General features: G+C 38.7%; 1 long non-coding RNA gene across 2 annotated transcripts in view; it reads right to left on the reverse strand.

Annotated features, from left to right (window-relative positions):
- The window catches only part of LOC122459974, a 36,768-nt gene extending 24,696 nt beyond the window's left edge, over positions 1–12,072 (reverse strand). For both annotated transcript variants that reach the window (XR_006280968.1, XR_006280969.1), the window contains exon 1: positions 11,980–12,072. This is a non-coding gene — a long non-coding RNA (uncharacterized LOC122459974). The remainder of the gene's footprint in view (positions 1–11,979) is intronic.
- Positions 12,073–13,615: the final 1,543 nt, after the last annotated feature.

Consider the following 13,615-nt stretch of genomic DNA (forward strand, 5'->3'; position numbering starts at 1 on the left):
CCCCCAGAATTCAAATAGTTGTAGAAGTATATGTTATATTTTACATTTACATTTCCAGTCTTGGCAAGAATCCTTTACATCAAAGATGCATAAGAATTAAAAATCAATACAAAAGTTAACCAGATGGGATGAAAGTGGAATTTCAGATGGACCTTTGAGTTTCCTTACTCAAATGGGTTTTGAGCAAGTCAGGCCTCTAATGTTACTTTAAAATACATAGAATTCTTACAATACTGTGATTCTTGAAGCTTCATAATTTCATTCTTTCACCATGCTTATAAGTATCAATTTATACTAGATACTGCTGGAATGGCAGTGCTTTTCATTGGATGTTTCTTTTCTGTTTTCTTCCATCCATTTGCCAACTGCTTTATTTACCCAGCCAAATAATGAAGTAAACCCTTCAGTAAAATTGTTACATAGGAATTCCACACACTCTTTTGTTGATAGTACTTCATTAACACAACTTGGAAGCACAAACAAAAAAAATGAAGTTAAATTCTCAGATTGAAAGAAGTGAGTAAAAACAAAAAGGTGCAACTCCCTATAGTAAGGACAGAAGAGCATGTTTTTCCTTTGTTTTATTTCATGAATGTGTAAATGACAGAGGTCATTTATGGTGCTCACTTCATGCTCCAAGGAAAAGAATTCCATTCTGCTCAAAACATGCTGAACTCAGCATATTGAATCTAGCCAAAAATAAGACATTAAGGACCGTGATTTTAAAAATGTGTGGAGGCAGACTAGAGAGACAATTGTGCGCACAAAATATACAATTGTGAGTACAAAATAGCTAATGGGACATAAAGAGGTCATTGTACTTGCAAACAAATTATCCATTAATGTGCTCTTAAATTTGTATTGGACACACTCAGGACCAGATCCTCAGATGGTACAAATCAGCATCTGAAATCAGCAGCTGAGCACCTGAACCTCTCTGTGTCCAAGCATAGAAGTGCAACTTATTTTTAGAGAATTTGGTCCAAACTTCTTAAGGGTCTGAACAAATTGATCAGGGAGAAATCACAACTATCCCTGTATCAGTTGCACTGGAGTATGTAATCTGAACCAATAAGATATCAGATATGCTAATACTTTAGATAATTGTATCATGACTTTGTCATCACAACATCTTGAAGTTGTGCCATGATATTTAGTGGACAGAAGATTGAGTTTGCTCAAGTTTGAGGCAACAGCAGAACCTGGAATTATACTGAAGACCATTTGGAATCAAATTTTTTAACTGAACTTTGTGACTGAGTGATTAGTCACTCTTCCTTTTAAGAAATGCAGATAATGCATACTGATAGTGCTGTCATTGCATCTTTAGCTAACTTAACAAGTAACTTTCTATGAAACTCAGTTTTCTGTGATGAGCTTTCATTTCTGCCTTTGATGAAAATGCTTGTGTGGATCTGGACCATCTGGACCAAAGTGATTTATTCCTATTTGATAAAGATCCAGTTTTAGTGATTCAGTTTGGAGGAGGACACTGCCTTGGATCTTTAAACAGAGCCAAATTAAGGTAACGGAGGACTTTAAATACACCTCTCATTCCCCTGTATTTCCAACCCCAGCTGTGAGCTTATCCCTCACTAACATATTTAAAGGCGAGACATGTTCTGCTCTATTCCCCCAGAAGTGAAAGAAGGTGGAATGTATCTACTTATGTGGTTGCACTAGGTCTGCTACAGTCTGTTCTAAATAGATCCTTGTTTTGATAAGCCTTTTGTTGTTTTAAATATACATGTTTATGTATTTATGTTCGAGAAGGGAAAGTCAAAGAAACACCCTTTGCAGTTGGAGAGGACACTCATGAAGTCTGTGATGGTCCTTAGTTCATGTGGGAGTAAATTCCAGCATCTCAGACCAGCCCTTGAGAAAGTTATGGCTTCCATACTCATGGAGCTTTTTAATCTTATGGTAGAGTATTCCATTGTGCTGGAGGAGAAGAGTTATCAACCCATGGTCTTAATCCCAGAGCTTTAGATGGTCTTTTAGATTCCCTAGGCCCAGACCTTGAAGGACCAAAACCTTGAATTTGATTTGAAAATCCAGGAAAAGCCATTGTAGAGAGGAGAACTGGTCTCATGTATTCATGGTAGCCTGCGTTGCTTAGGAAACCCAGTTTGGGTGTGCACCTTTAAACAAAAAAGATACTGCACCATAGGGGAGAGTTCTTCCCAATACTTTCCTCTGACCACCAGCATCGTTTCTCTTTTTCTGGTTTGTATTCAGCCAGTTACTTTTCATCCAATAGATGAAGTTGTCCAAGCACTGAGCCATCTGGTGTTAGTGGTATGGTCACATGTGGTGAACGATAGGTAGAGCAGTGTATCAATTACACATTGCTGGCACTTGAGTCCATATCAGTTGACCAATTCACCTAATGTCTGCATCACTACTCATTGGGTGCTCCCTTTGAGGGAGGATTCAGACCATTTTAGTGCATTACCCTGGATCCCTGCCACCTCTCTCAGGTGAGACAGCAGTATCTCATGAACAACAGTGTTGAATGCTGCAGTTAGGTTCAGAAGGATGATAATCAGTGGATACAGTGCAGTCATTGACAGGAGATCATCCAAAGCAGTTTTAGTTCCATGTCCTTGCCTAAATCCAGATTGTGCTGTGTTTCGGATATTAACTTCAGTTAGATGAGTTTAAAGTAGGCTTTTTGCTAGCTTCTCTATGAACTTGTTCAAGAATGGGAGGTTTGATACTGGCTAGCAGTTGGCTAGAACTGATGAATTCATGGTGGGTTTCTTCAGTTATGGTCAGACTATTGCATATTTGAAAAAGGAAGTGGAAATTACTTCTCTCAACGAGGTATTGGCTTTTTCTGTCAGAAATGGCACTTGTTGTCCATGACTCTTTTACAAGCCAGAAAGGACATAGGTTGGACTCTCGGATCAAGATTTTCCTATGGTTTCAAGAACTTCTTGATATCTGACTGTACTGAACTCTGTGAATGCAAGTGGTTTTTGGTTGGTGGACATAAACAGAACAAATCGTTTGAGAAGGCTTCCTGAATGTGTGAGATCTTTTCAGTGAAATGAGATGATAGTTCACTGGAGCATTTGATGTTCAGTTCTGATGCAGGGTATAGACACTCAGGATTGATTACGTGGTTTACCACCTGAGATAACGAAGTTGAGATACAGAGTCCTCTGTTGGGATGGCATAGGGTAGGTCTTAGAGGTAGGACCCTTAACACCAGATTGAGATGCATGGGGCAATTCACCCCTCAGATATTTCTATAGTGTCTGTTTTAATCTGGTTTCATTTTATATGCTGGAATGCCTGTTTGTGAACTCATTTACTATTGATGAAGACTAGTTATGCTAGGAAGCCCAAGAAACACTTGAGTTTATCTGACGCAAGACAGACCTACAAGACTTTGAACCAGATCAGAGATATCTTGGTACCCAAGTTGAAGGTAGAATCATCATACCCAAAAATCTTTGGTTAACGTTCTTTTAAGTAGCACATATGGAATACCCAAGTGATAGAAAGGGCTATTTTTTTTAAAAAAAGAAATTGCTCATAAATTGTTACCATAGAATTTGTACAAATACTCATTGCTTCATGGAAATCCTATTTGTACATGCACATGCAAATAAAAATAGTAATTGTGCATGCAGATAGGTACCTGGATGTTCTATTACATATTTGTGAATGCTGTAGTTTTTTTCTGGTGCACCTTAAGCACTAATTTGTGAAAGTGTGGCCCAAAGTGTAATCTGATCTATGATGCACATCCATTTTTAAAACAAAAATTTCAGTGTGTACAGATGAAGAAACTTCTTTCTTCTCTTGAAATTTATTTTTCTATTCTTTTTAATTGGAATAGCATGTATCTCAAACTTCTTTCAGGGCTGTTTCTAATTTTGACTGGAAATTTATCCTTACCCTACTTCCAGTAGACATTGTCCCTCTCAATAGAGGTAGGTGAACAATACATTCTGTGAATTAATCTCTATTCTGTTCAGGAATTATCCATGAACAGATGGGGACATTTGTTGTTTTCTCTTTGCAGGTGATTGACAATTGCTTGCAAATTGTGTAGCTCATCACCAAAGTAACATTCTCTCCTTTGATTAGATTACTCAAATCTTGTATATAGACTCAAAATTTGCTTTGCATGAATATGCATGAAAACAAAATAGTGCTCACACTAATATTCACAAAAAGTAATGTTCAACTTTGGGAAATCACTTTAAACGTGTGTTTAATTCTATCCCTATAGAAGACAAGGTTTAAGCTTGTTATTATATTTAATCATGCACTTGAGGCATACAGATTTCACTTGAAAGAAAGAAAGTGCTTCAATGCTGTCCTGAATAGGAATACTTTCCTGAATCAGAGTCCAATAAGAATACAGACATAGTCAAAATCTGTTTAGAATCCTCAAAGTGTTTTAAAGGAATCAGTAATTAAACTAAAACTTGTGATTTATGATGTCTTTTCAAATCTAAGTAATTTTTCTGTTTTCCTGCCCTTGTTCAGTCAAAAATTAGTTTTGATTGTAGACTTTTCCCTAAACTCCTTCAATGCCTTTGTATGTTCAGTGTACTTAAAGTAGCGTCCATATGGCACCATATACAAATATTGTGTATCAGGGTCTGATCCAACATGCATTTAAATGAATGAAAAATTTAGTTATTGCAATGAGTTTAGTGCTGGACATCATTCTGAAGTCCTTACTGAGGAACTGATCCAACTTTCAGTGGGTGGAGGGATAGCTCAGTGACTTGAGCAGTGGCCTCCTATACCCAGGGTTGTGAGTTCAATCCTTGAGGGGGCCATTTATGGATCAGGGCAAAAACTGGGGATTGGTCCTGCTTTGAGCAAGGGGTTGGACTAGATGACCTCCTGAGGTCCCTTCCAACCCTATGATATCTGTGTTCTATGAAGCTAATGGAAAGAATTTCATTGGGAAGTAAAATGTGTCTTCAGTTCCCATGGACTCAAAATTCCCTGTATGGATGTGCACATACTCAAACACAGATCTAAATGAAAATAAATGTTTGGCAACTTGTTACAGAAAGTCCAAATCTATGTGTGTGCATTTGGGCCAAATCAAAATTGTGTGACAAAATGTCACTACATTGTTCTAAGGTGTTTTTTTGTGGTTGGTTGTTTGTTTATTTTTTGGCACTTACTAGTAATTGTTGTTACTAGTAATTTGGTGAATATAAATCTAACATTTCCAATTTTATTTCAATATCTATTTGCATTATAATGTCACTAGACAGTAACCCAAGAAGGGATTTCTATATAAAAACTATGTTCAAACCTGTCATAACTTTGACAAAAATAATCTTCTCAGACTAGAACTTTCCGTGCTTGGTTTCCATTGAGAGCAGTTCTGTTTTTGCCAAGTATGAAGAAATTTGGTTCTGCCACTTTTCCATATCCAAAGCACAAAAGATTTCATAATTTAGATACTCCTTGACACTCAAAAACACAAGAGCTGTGGGCCAGATTCTCAGAAGAGCTGAGTACTTGCAGTTCCCATTGACTTATACTGGAGTTGTGAGCACACAACCTCTGAAATCAGCTCCTCTATTTTAAAAATCTGAATGCTTCAGTTTAATGGTTCTTGTGCATGATAACATGGATTTGGAACAACAGGACAAGCTGTGCCTTGACTAGCATAGGAGCTGCTGACAGATTATTCTGCTATATAAACCTTACCTACAGATAGAGAGACATTGTGGAGTTTGCTTTTCTCTTCTGCTGATCAGAAATGTTGCAATGTTCCTAACTAACCTATATGGTCACCAGCTGAAGACTAGACATGCCAACAATTTTAGACTTTGCACCCTGGGGTATGGTGGCATATTAGCCAGGCCCACCTGCTGGCATTTTCTTCAGCATTGTGGAGAGATCTTCCATCTGTGTAATGGGAAATAGCTCCCTATGCTTTTTTCCCTTAATGCACACCAGCTAGGAGTAGGATTTAATTGTCCAAATTATGCTTTGATTAGCTCATTGAGTTTTCTTGGTGATATGGGCATGTTTAAATCCTCCCCACATGAAGCAAGAATCAGCCTATTTACATACTAGGTATCCATCCACCTATATAGCAAATCAATCTCACCTAATCAGCATTTGTAAACCACTTTCACTATAGTATCCAATCTCTGAATATGGATTAACAAACAAAATGTTAGGGCCTATCCAGGAGGACAGTCAATTTTCCATTCTGTTACTGAGATAATAGTAGGCTTACCTCACTAAATGCAATTTTGGATTTTCTTCTGGTCTAGTTTTTGAGGAATGGTATGGACCAGTCAGGTGATTTGACAACACAACCAGAAGATAGCAAAAGTAGGACTCTCTTTAAAACAATTTAAGCTGACATAGTTTACACTGAAAACTTACATACATATAAAAGTAATGTCAAATGCAAGAGGGTATAGAGTGAGTTTATACCTATACAATTTATGACCATAAAACTACTCTAAATGTTGATGCAACACAATATTAACAAGAAAAGGTCATAAAAAAAGGAACCAGGAGGCACTGCAGTTTAGCGGATAGGGCAGTTGACTGGGAGTCAGGAGACCTAGTTTTCCATTCAGGCTCAGACGCTCACCTGTTGTGTGACCTTAAGCAAGTTACTTCACCTCTTAGTCCCCCCTGATTCCTTCCCACCTTTTGTCTGTCTTTTCTACTTAGGTTATAGTCTCTTTGGATCAGGATGGTGTCTTACAGAGCATTGGCATAATGTCTAGCACAATGGGGCCCTACTCTTAGCTGGGGCCTCTAGGTGCTACTGTAATATAAGTAATAAGAGGATGGAGGGAAGAAGAAAATGACCGGGGTCCAGCCAGCTAGAAGGGAAGCAGAGGAAAGTTACCTGGGTGTGAGAGGAGTGAAGAAAGGACAGCCACCCAAGAGGGAAGGTAGCAATGTTTCTGTGGACATTTTGGATTAGTGAAAATAATAGAGCAGAGTGCTTTAGGGTTTTTTATTTTATTTTTTATTTAATTTTTGCTTGGGAAACAAACCACCACAAAAAACCACCTTAGAACAATGTAGTGACATTTTGTCACACAATTTTGATGTGTTTTCATGTGTTATGGCCTGAGTCTAGGCACAGTTCAACACCTTTTTCTAACAATTAATTATTTTTATCTGTACTACTGCTGTTTCTAATATTGTAAATCTAACAAACTAAGATCAAAGGGAATTCATAAATCCTTCTGACAATGAATACGTTATTGGCGTGATGGAGAATTAGGGAACAACAGCATTTCCCTTCAACTGGCTGGAAGCCAGAAAGCAGATGTGTTGTGTAAGTCCCAAAAGACCACAGGGACTGGATCCCCAGCAAGCCTATCTGTTAATTCTTCTCAGATAGTCCCAAAGGCAGCTGAAAAGCTCCATAATGTTATGGATATCTTTCACTGTTTGGGGAAACTGGCATATTGATGGCATTTCACAATGATACCCAGTCCTGTGTCTTGATTTCTCCAAGAGTGAATACTAACATTACCCAGTTACTCCAATAAATACAGCGACTGAAATAAATAGAGCATTGGAGAACTGGCAAAAGTTATGACTGATCTTTAAAAGACACCAATCCTCTACTTGTGACAGCCTTGGAGTTCTATTAGAGTCATCACTTGACGTGGAAAGCCAAACAACCATCACTAGCAATCAAATTAAAATGTATCCTTATCCCATATTTAGTTATTTAGGAAACTACATTCCCTCTTCTCAGACAAAAGTCTACCCATGGTTATCTTTATCTCTTCAAGTCTGGACAACCTTCTACTAAATCCACTGGAAGCCTCCAGTTAGTTTGAGACATCAGCCTCTCTGTTGATTTAAACATAAGGCCATATTTCTTCCAACTGATTCCTATTCAAGGGTGACTTCACAAATGGACTTTAGAACAGAATATTCTCATTGGGGTGCTGAGGGGGCTTGTTCTTCATGTCTGATGTTGCTATCCAATCCCATTAATTTCAGAGGGAGCAGGATCAGACCCTTTAATTAAAAGGTTATAGCACTGGAAAGGTCTGCGCCAGAAAGAACAAGTTTGAATGTAGATAATCTGTCCGAGAAAGTTTGGGTTGATAAACTTTGCAGAACAAAAGAACAAGTCTTCAACTAACTTTTCTTAGCAGAATTTAGAAGAAATGCACCTACTGTACATTTTCTACCCTCATTACATTCTTGGAGCTTTGACTTCCCCCTTTACTCCCTAGTCACAGATAGGTATCTAAACATGGGGAAGGCAGACTGTTTTCACAGCTGCTATTACAGCGTTATACCTATGTGCTGTAGGCCACACAGGGGGAGCAGTCATTCAACTATTAAAGCAATAAGATGTAGTTTACGTCAATAGTTGGTCTTTAATTGTGCTCCTTAATGTTCAGTTTTTATCCCTAGAACAAAAGTTGCTGTGAAAGGAACTATAGGTAAATTTCTTGGGTTGCCAGAACAGAAAGAATTCAATTTTATGAAACCACCAACACTGTACAGCTATTTGTGATCAAATAACAGTATATGTGTGGTGAGTAGTCTGTTCTGCAAGTCAGAAAATATTAATGCTGTCAAATCTAAATTCATGGCAATCCATAATGAAACCTTATAAACTTAGGAACAATTTCTTCTCTCAGACTATCATATTTACCAAACTTAAGCCAACGATGAAGGAGGTAGTGAGAAAATGTGAACCTGGGCTTTAACATGGATTTCTAAGATTTCTAGCGGGAGGCCTTCACGAAATAGGTATTGAATGTTAAAGATTTGTGTTTTGTTTTAGCAATGCTCCACTCAGGTGGAGCATATTGCTCAGTGGATTTTCCGTCAGCTCTAAAGCTTTATATTGCTATATTATCAGGTTAATGTTTCCTATTTAAGCAGAATTGGTATTCATCTTCCTGTATTTTATGTTTACATCACAAAAACCATGACCCTACTTAGTGCAAACTGGGAGACATGTTGATAATGTCAATGGAAAAGTCAAGAATTTTCAAATGAGGCATTTTTAAAGTTACTGCGCCAAATGTTCAGCTTGGATAAACTGGTGTAGTTCCACTGAAGTAAATGGAGCATTGCCAGTTTTATTTATAAAACCCTATAGTTGGTCAGTTCTTTTATTTTAGCACTTACATTTTTTTAAGTCTGCCAAGTGAAAAAGAATATAAGCCAATAGCTTAAAATAATGGGGCCAGTTATTCCAGAAGAGATGGTTTATTAGAAAAACAGGAAAAACTATGTCTTGAATTTAAAGACAACATATTTTTCCATCAACCAACCAAAAAGGGGATAAATTCATATTTGGAACTTTAAAACTTAACAGCTAGAAATCAATCATAAAAAGATAAAACAGATACTGCTGTAGCGAAAAGCCTACAAAGCAACATTGACTTTGTATACATCTTGTACACAGTTAAGAAGAATTCCTATTTTCATCAAGTATTCAAATTTATTACTGCTTTCCAAATTTCCCCTAGTGCAGTAACCATTCTAGTTGATAGCCAGCAACTCAATCTTGTTTTTTTCCCTCTCTTCTACAAAAACGTGAAGGTCTAAATTATATCATGACACAGCTGAAGATGGGGAAAACATTAGAGAAGACAACATTTGGACTAGACATGGGCCAAAACCTCAAGTCCAGAATTCAACACCACTAGACTTTGGGAAAGATTTCTCCAGTCATAACCCTGTTCCCTCAAAACCAAGGGCCCCAACTCAGACCTTTTACTCTCTAACCCATCCAGCAGCCCTTAACTGTGATTCCTTTGGATGCATTACCACTCCCATCCAGGCTTCAAAGATGATCTAAATGTTCAAAATAAATTAAAGGTAATATTACCTCATTTGAGTCAAACCTGGTACAATGGTGGGGGTTAGGACAATGGAGGTGGCATGAGAACTGAGGAGTGTTGGCTCAATAGCATTTTCTTCTTTTTCCAAGAAGTTTGTGGAAGCTCCTCCATCAGATTCTCCAGGGTCACAGTTCGGTTCTGCTATAATTCTGTAGTGTGCTCCCACTCCAAAACACCATTAACTAACCCCCAACTAACTTTGGGTCTCCACTGTTTGCTGATTGGATGCATCCTGTAATCCTCTTCTTTTTCTCCCTCCCTCCCTCCCACACTTTGAATCTGGAGAGGTGGCTAAACTGAGTTTACTAAGCATTGGGCAAGCGTAAGCCCTAAGGATTTGGGTCCCAGTTCAGGAAAGCACTACACCACTTCAAACGTGCTTAAGTGCTTTCCTGAACTGGGGCCTTGTGTGCTAGTACACATCTTTGGGATGTACAAAAGAGTTCTCTGGCTGCTTTGTCACTCTACTCTTCACCTGCATTAATGGCCTTCTCCCCCTTCCCTCGCCATCATCCCCAAGAAAATGCAACATAAAATCTGCACATTCAGAGTTGTAAGCCATTCATTTCAATGGGAATTTTGACTTGTAAATTGAATAAGATGAGAATTAAGGCCCAACTAGAATCCTAGGTCCAAACCACCCCAAAAACCAGGGAAATTTAGCTCTAGTTCTATATTGAGATGTTAAATTTATTTAGATCCATCTCTAAATAGGATTTGATTATGAAGGTGTAAACAGGTGTGAACACCTTTGCTTTATACTGAAACCAAACCTGAATTTAAAAAAAAAGTTTGATTAATATTTTGTTTCCTTTAATGTCCTTAGACAACTTCACTTCTTGATTTTATAAAGGACAAATGAATACCAATATAGAGGTAATGACTCTCATAACTGGAAATTCCATACAAGCTGAGTATGTTTGAAGTTAAGAAATTTGTTTGATTTTGAATAAAAATTAATTTTAAATTTATTTTTAAAAAGGAAAAAATCTACAGGATTTCAAGAAAGAAGGTAATTAAACACTGAAGTAGGATTTTCAAAGCAGCCCACTTGAGTTTCTCATTGAACTTCAACTCAAACTCTTCTGAAAATTCCAACCCAGCTTCTGATATCTGTATTCATATTGAACATTAGTTTGTTCAACAACTCATCCCATTCTTATCAAGTACTCCTCAATCTAGCCTTTAAAGGCTTTTGGGTAAAAGTTCAGGATCCCCTAAGTGGTTTAGAAACATACATTCCATTTTCAAAAGTGACCTCAGCATTTAGGCACCTAACTCCTGTTGACTTTTAGGCTTCAACATCCCTAATTCACTTTTGAAAATAGGATTTCAACACTTCTGAAAGTTTTATTCTTTGTCACTGCATGTGTGCTGGCAAACAAATATAACGTACTAACCAGTTTTCCCTAAAGATAACCTAAAATTTTACAAACATGTTTGCATATGGGGGACTTGTTTATTTAGTAGAAGCAGTTCCAATTAACATCGCAGGCATTCCCAAAGGAAGAGGAGAGTGAAATGTCTCAGAGTCATGGATTACCCTGCACACAGTTTTGATTTGTTTAAAACTTCTGACAGAGAGCACACATGCGCGCACACACAGAGCAGACCTGTTTAAATGCACTCAAAGGATCAGGTCTAGTCTGCAGAACTCTCCATGTAAGGTTTCCATACCCTATATTTCTGCTTGTCACAGGGCACACTCACCCCTGGGGTACCTCCTTGTGGCCACATCTGTGGATGAGCTACATTCAGGACTAACACCCCTTTCTTTTGGTTCCTAATCCCATGGTCTCTCTTTCTCTTGGACTCAGGCTCCTTCCTCTGGACTCAGCCCTCCAGCCAGGTCACTATAGTCCTCCCCTTCCAGCATATCAAAGTCCTTCTGGATCAGCAGCCCACTTGCTGTTCCACTCAGCTTTCCAGTCCAATGCCAGCTCCAGTGATTCATTCCCAGTGGCTGGTAGAGGAACACAGATCCTGCCACTACTCTGGGTTCCAGTCCAGGCACCCTATATCAGACAGCTATGGGCTGCTAGCTCCCAGGTCCTGTTGCTACTTTCTGGAACTCCTTCTGGACCTCCCCTGAGTTTACCAGCTCAAACCCCTTCCTCTCAGGTGGTACCTGCAGACTGATCCTTCTCTCCTTGCCAAGCTTAATCACCTACTACCCCCTACCCACTTTCCTCCACAGGAGCAACTGCAGATTGCTTCCCCTGCAGCCCCTTCTGCTCTTATCTTGCTGGCTTTATACTATCTCAGCCTACCCATGCCCAACTGGGCGTCATCATCAATTAGCATTTCAGGCTCTTGCTCTCCCCCAGGTGCTACTTATTAGGTTAATTGGTCTAACAACCTGCTCTGCCTTTTGTGAGGTGCACATCCCATCACACTGCTATAATATAAAGATTAAGTATTGTAAAAGGGGTATTATCAGTAGTGTAGAAGAGAAAAGTAGAGAACAGCATCTCCGATGGCTAAAAGCAGTAAGGACTTTGAGTTGAAGATTTCAGATATGGATTATGATGTCATATACCCTGAAGTCTGAGGTTGTTTGAGTCCATCCTGAAAATATGGATGCATATCTGGATTCACAGCATCTTAGGCTTTGTCTACAAAACTTTTCAGGGGTATTAAAAAATACATACCCCGAATGACATAAATTTTATCAATGAAAAGTGCCAGTGTGACCAGCGCTTTGTCAGCAGGAGAGTTCTCTCCTGCCAACAAACAGCACTACACTACACGCCTTCTAGCGGCACAGCTGTAGCAGCACAGCCATGTCATTAAAAGCTGCATAGTGTAGACATAGCCTAAATCACCAATGTATTTGAGGTGATGGGAACTAACATAACTTTGGTTCCCTACCAATAATGTTTACAAAGGTGGTTCAGAGCAAGAGAGGTGAACTCTGTGTCTAAGGATTGAGAGAGAGCACACACACAACCACTACTGATGAGAAAAAAATAAACAGACCACCAATCACAGGATTCTCTGATCCCCCTTCCTCTATGAGCATAACACTGAAGTCATTTTCTAGTAGGGAGTACTGTTTAAGAGTCACAGTGCCAGCAATGGAATTCCCAAAAAACATATTTCCACTGCTCAACTCTACTGGAAGTCAATAGAAATTGCAAACACTCAACACCTAGCAGGGAGTGCTCAGCACCCTGCAGTGTCAGGCCCTGTGCAAAATCCATGTGTTATAATAGAAGTAAAGTGAAGGAACACTAAGTGAAAATAATCTCTCTGCAGTGGATGATCCAGCCAAAATAAGCACATTGTCAGAAAATATGCACCGTATGCAAGAAATTAATGGAAGGGAAGCAAAAGCATTCCTTTATCCCAACTGCTTCAGTGGAGAGTAATAGACTTTGCCAAAGACAGAGAATGCCAGTTCTCGGCCAGTGGAGAAAGGGGAAAAAAACACAATGAAACTGGAAAAGGACATATTTTTAGTGGGAAGGATATTGATTTATTTACTATGTAATTGTTGGAGAAGTACTATACACATGAAATCCATAATTCCATACAAACACAATATGGTTGGCAGTCTATTATAAAGACAACTGTAAAAATGCCTAGCTCTTATTAGCACTTTTCAGCCATAGATTTCCAAAGTGCTTTATAAGAGGTCAGTATCATTATCCTCATTTTACACATGGGGAAACTGAGGCACATAAACTTGCCCAGGGTCAGCCAGTAGGCCAGCGGCAAAGCCAGGAATACAATCCAGCTCTGAGTCTCAGCTGTGGTTAAAT

This window comes from Dermochelys coriacea, chromosome 4 (genome assembly GCF_009764565.3).
Source record: "Dermochelys coriacea isolate rDerCor1 chromosome 4, rDerCor1.pri.v4, whole genome shotgun sequence".
NCBI classification, from domain to species: Eukaryota; Metazoa; Chordata; order Testudines; family Dermochelyidae; genus Dermochelys; species Dermochelys coriacea.